Source organism: Monomorium pharaonis, chromosome 11 (genome assembly GCF_013373865.1).
Source record: "Monomorium pharaonis isolate MP-MQ-018 chromosome 11, ASM1337386v2, whole genome shotgun sequence".
Classification (NCBI taxonomy): domain Eukaryota; kingdom Metazoa; phylum Arthropoda; class Insecta; order Hymenoptera; family Formicidae; genus Monomorium; species Monomorium pharaonis.
This window is the reverse complement of record NC_050477.1, coordinates 7,083,410-7,089,409: the sequence shown is the minus strand read 5'-3', so window position 1 is coordinate 7,089,409 and position 6,000 is coordinate 7,083,410.

Below are 6,000 nucleotides of genomic sequence, written 5' to 3'. Positions count from 1 at the left end.
ATTTAATTAAATGATTAAACGTGCAAATGACCAAAGACAACTTGCGGTGAAATGCACGTTAAACGAGCGTGCGCTTACACGATGCATCATCGTGCACAGTTGCACAATTTAACGTGAATATGAAACCCAAAGATGGTGCGTACATGGCCGAGAGTGAAATTGAGGTGTTTAATATGTATGAACGCGTAAAAGGAGCAAGGTGACTCGTATACCTCGGATCCCTCACGATCATCCGTCTCCTCGCGATTACACAAGCGTCAGGTCTACGTAAAAGCATCGATCTTTGTCAGCCGCGTAAAATCGACCGCGTCGCTTGCGCAATCCTACCGCAAGTATAAGCTATAAATTTAATCGCTACTATTTATCGTATCGATATTTTACATTAACTCCATTTGCAGCCCGGTGTGGCAAAAAGTCCCCGTGTATCGCGAGAATAATCGAAGTATTTCGAAGCGCCACATCTTCTTGCCTTGTCACTTGATTTATCCCCTTATTTCCGCGAACCTGTCGCAATCGTTAGACAAATCTGTTCAAGATTGACTCGCTGTCCCTCACAGATATCTTTGAGTTCTCCCATAAATTTTACGAAAGCGAAAATTCCCGAACTGCACGTTGTTCGCGAGCTTTGTTGCCCGCGATTAAACGTCTTAAAGGAATTCACGTGTCGTAAATCGATATTCGTTTGCCGAATTATTAACACGCGAGCAGATAGGCCACGTATCGTGTAACACGTTCCGATACGCGTGCTCACGTGCACGTGCAGTTACGCGCGCCCACGCGCGCGCTTACATGCGGCGTAGATTGCGGGAATGAAAGGGAAAACCGTGTTGTCGCCACCGCGCCTTTTACGAAATCCAAATCGTCTGAGATTTTACGACACGTTGGAAAAAAATTCCGTCGTCCTGTAGCAATTAACCCGCGCGACCTTACATATTATTATTACCTGCAGACATAGGCGTTATTTTCACCTCGTAAAACTTGAAGTTATTTTTCCCGTAATAAAATTAGAGAAAAAAGGAGACATTACGTTATCGAAATTTAAATACAAACCACGGTGAAGGATATATATCACGATTTATAAAGCCGACTTACATAACAACATATCACCGTTGAGGAAAGTTAAACATATATTCAGTGATAATGTGAAATTACTCTCGAAGTGATGGAAAAATTACGCTCGACGACTTTCGTTTATGTATGTGGCAGAACCTCTTAATTGAGTAACCGATGTATCTCTCTGTTGATCATACAGAATTATAATTACAATCTATCTCCCCATTGTTACGTGGCTCTAAACAGGAAACAATTATATTTGGTGAGAAAATGGTTATCCCAATTTCTCATTATAAAGTTTATATATTACAACTCGAGATATAAATCGAGCACTGCGCGTAATAACGCGGTGGCGGTCTTGTGCCTATCGGTTGCAACAGGAATGCAAGGATCGTGTGCAGCGAGCCTTGGATCGATTCACGTACGACGCTGCAGCGCGCCGCTGCACTTATTTCTGCGTGGCTGCGCCGTTAAAGTGCAACAGCGAAAGACAGCCGCCGTCGCGGCCGGGACGTAGAGAGAGAGTTCAGCTTTTCCTCGGATATTTCTTACGGACGTACGACGTACTGCCAACATCGAGTTTGACACGGCGTAAAGTTTGAAACGAAACGCCGGAAACGACAAGAAACTCCACTATTTGCACGCCGTGGTATTAATCTAATAGGATTTCGAAAGATATCCTCTTATTATATCACCGCCTTGTAATTACTTCTTTTTCGCATTTAATATTTTGACATTATATTTATTTACAGTTTTAATAGTATAAGAATATCAAAATATGTAAATGTAATGCTTTGAATAAAAGATTTGAAAGGAAAAGCGAAGACGTTTAAAATGAGTACGAATGAATAAATCATGTACCAATATGTAAATTGAGATGTAGTAGCCGTTACGTTCGCCTCGAGAACTTTTGTAAACGGTCTTTATGCGTATAATTATAGCGCATTTAGCCAAGTGCATCTACCTGCTGTGATATAGCCTCTTGAAACCGAAGGTCAGCATAAATCTGCCTTCCAACATTCATTTCTCGGGACGCGTTAATTTCTGCGGATTACCAACGGTCGTCTGCCGTGACAACAGATCCTTACAAGGCGAGCAGTCGCAACTACCTGCGATGCTCTCGTGAATATGCACACTGAAGCGTGTTGAGTAACACTTAACGTACGCGTTTCGATTGAAGCGCTCGCACGATACAAAATAATTCCGAATCAATTTACTTTATATGGAATTTACGATAATTGTTTTGAAGGCGATTTACGCTTTATAATTCCACGAATTTTGCGAATTCTGCAGCGTTATTTTTCTATACATTATAAAAGAAAGTGCTCCGATATTCCGCGTCTGTATAATCTTCTCTCGATTAGTCTTGATGTTTTTAAACGACGATCCCTTTCGCTACAATTCCCGGAACGCTTTTAACGCGACAAAACGCGACTTGGGTATTTATAAAAGGTGAAATTGCTATAATCATCGCGGCGGAGTTGTAGCAAAGGACTCAACAATGCGTCTGGAATGACGGTCGCTTCATAACGCGTTCTACGAACCGTGGAGTTCTACCTCGGACTGGAAAAGGCACGTATTCCGCGAATAATAGGAGATCGATAGAAAATTACGCGCGCCCCACGGAATCCCAATTAATCGCATCCAGGTGATTCGCCAGCGAGAATGTCGAAAGCGCGAGGAACTCGTGAAACGCAGCAAAGTACGTTTCGCGATGCGCGATCGATGACAAGTGACGAACTGGCAAGGCGCAAATCAACGAAGATGGAGAAAAATTGACGACAAGAAGTGGCGTATAGCGCTACAGTGGAGACTGCAAATGGCAGGAGCATCGAATAATTCCGTTTGCCGAGTACCTTTTTATCCGGGCCCTGACATTTTCATTAAGAGCCTTTTAGAGTCTTTATGTTATTTATAGAAGAATCAACCGAGTCTCGATTCTTTTGCGTTCGAGAAAGAGAAAAAGAAATAAAGAGTTGAAAAACATTGACCGTACTGTATTTAATTATTACAAGTTCAATCGATATATAACGATATGTATTGTGTGTCGCGAATAACAATTACGGTACAAAATTTTGTTGTTGTTAATTATATATCAAGGTAACTTTTATCGGTTAAGAATTACTTATTAATTAAAAAATCAATTTCAATTAAAAAAAAATGTATGATAAAACAAGACGCAGAATAAGTGCAGCATTGAGAATCGTTACGGTTGCCAATATTGATTTCACGATATTCTCCAGTAATAAACGATAACGTGTCCCGTTGCGCAATTTCTCTCGGGTACCAGTAAGCGCGATCAAAGTTTGTATGAGCGTAATAATCAGCTGGAGATAACAAATGACGAGGTACACGTGAAGGTAATCTAGCGCAACGATTACCGCTACCTGACTTTAATTAGGCGGGACTGACCGCGCAGAGAGAGAGAGTCAGATATCCTTCGGTAGTCATCTCTCGGAGGTGTCTCGGAATACTAGTCACGAGAACGTTTACGTAAAGATCTCGACCGTGAGATCTTGGCGCGCTATGCCGCCGGCGGTGAAACAATGCGCCGTTAATTCGTGAATTAATTCGCCAACGCAAACAGTTATAACGATTAACAACGTCGACGACAACGACGACGATGACCAACCGGCCACGGCCGGTTCGAGTTTCGTCGTCCGGCCGCGGCCGTCGATCGATCGCGTGAGACTCGCTCCGCGGGACGACGACTAACGATTGGCATACTCCGATCGCATAATGACGAGGCACGCACGCGGAAGAAAGGCCGAAGTCGTTTAACCGCCGCTTTTCCATGTCATTACGCCGATCTGCCATTTTATATTTAGTCGGCGGGGATTCCAATTAGCTTCTCTCCCTCCGTCGTCGTGCGCCTTATAAGAAGGCGTAGGACGAGTATACGTATACACGCCATATATATAGCAGCATCCATCGACGGCGAGGAGCAAAGGCGCTGACCTTCGGAAGGTCATCCGTCTTCCAGCGATGTACGATATGCTTCCGTGTACCAACCGTGGTAGCGGGGGTCACCCGGTGACGCTCGCACGGTAAGGAATATTGACCCTATGGTGCCGGTGAATTAAATCGTTACCTAACGAAGCGCGACGAGCTGATATAGAAATAATTAACTGGCCATGCGCCAATTTAAAAATCGTTATCGCACGACGTGTCAGCACTCTCGTAAATTGTCTCGTAAACCGGCCGATCTCTCGTCGTTGATATGCGAGGAAAGATGAAGACAGGTCTTTTGCATTCGAAAAATCGCTAACCACACTGACAGAAAAGAATGCTTAACTCAAATAAATATTCATTCGAATAGTATAATATATTTTATAAAAAATGAATAATATTTACTTCAAATAAGAAATATTTTCTAAATTGTAGAAAGTATTACTTGTTTTAAATAAGTATCATTGATTTTCAATAAAATATGTTATTGGTACTATTCGAATGAATACTTATTTGAGTTAAGCATTCTTTTCTGTCAGTGCAGAAATTAAGATAATCACTTGTCTGATTGTTTATTCGTTGCGCTCGCTCGGGATTTTTTTTTTTACGTGCGCAAGTGCGTTCAGAAGAAAATGATAGTAAGATCGAAGTATCAAACCGAAGATACCTAGAACGCACTTTCGCGATGTCGCTCGATAAAATTTAAATTGGCTCAATGACAGGTCTATGCGGATACTCCTCCCGATCTTTGACCCGATCCGAAAAGATATTAATGGCACTCCGCGGGGAAAACAATGCGGCGCTCGGTGCCTCGTCGCTGTAATCAGCATTCCTCGAGTCAATAATCATTTCGCGGCAGAACGGCAATTACGAAGACAATGACACTCGCGCAGGGGATTTCTCCCCTAAACACAGACATTAATATTCCCGCGTTCCGGGCTAATTATCGGATAGCTGGGCGTGCGCCCAGGCATGTGAAAGTACTTGCTAACGAACCGCGAAGAGTTTGTCAAGGAAATCACACGCATGAGTCATCGTCGCGTTTAATTTTAAACTTTCCAGATAAATTCGCGCAATAAGAAACTTGTGAGATGTCCGTAGAAGATATAATAAACACAATTTTTTTAATTTTTGTAAAAATAATTGTTTTAAATTTTAGACTTTTCTTGGCTTCGTGACTTTTATTTCAATGAACCTTCCAATTATCTGATCGACAAAACCGCTAATAACAAGTGTTTCTCGTGTAATCAAGATACGCGCCTTTTTTTTTTAAGGAAATAAAGCGGTCAAGTAACATTGAGACTTCTTGCTTGTTGAAGACATACCTTCCTCGGAGTTTTCTAACGATTTGAGTTCACGTTACGAGTAAGTCCAACGATAAAATAAAATTGGGTGAGTGCAAAAAGTTTGATGGATTTTCTATAAAAATGTTGTGACCAAGTTTTTTTATTGCATTATTGCAAATAAGTTTAATATATTAAAAAGACGACATAATGTTAGCTGTTGTTTAAAAAAGTAATTAGCTAAAATACGAGTAAGTTATCACAATATTCTTAAATAAAGGTAAAAATGAATAAAGAAAGATTTTCATGTACGTAAAATAATAATATACAAATTTCGGAGATAAACAAATATTTTAAAAAGCATAAAAACATTTGTAATGTATTCTAAAAAAATGTTGCGATCAATTTCAACCTGCGAAAGGTGGTTCATTAAATTTAACGATGTGATTTTAACTTTGAAGACAAACTACGCTTTGAACGTTGTCTTCAGTTGACAATAACAACGTGTGCAATTTTGTGGTTGCAAACCATGAATTTCGACAAAAGTTCATAAATTAAACATTGACAGACCGCCTTTCGGCGTAAAAAAAAACGCTACAACACCTCTTGAAAAACCTATCGAAATTTTTGCATTGAATAGACTGCGCTTAGGAGGACGCGGTCTCCGCGTGTCTCGGCGACAAGATGTTTTCAAACGAATAATGTAGCCAGGCGC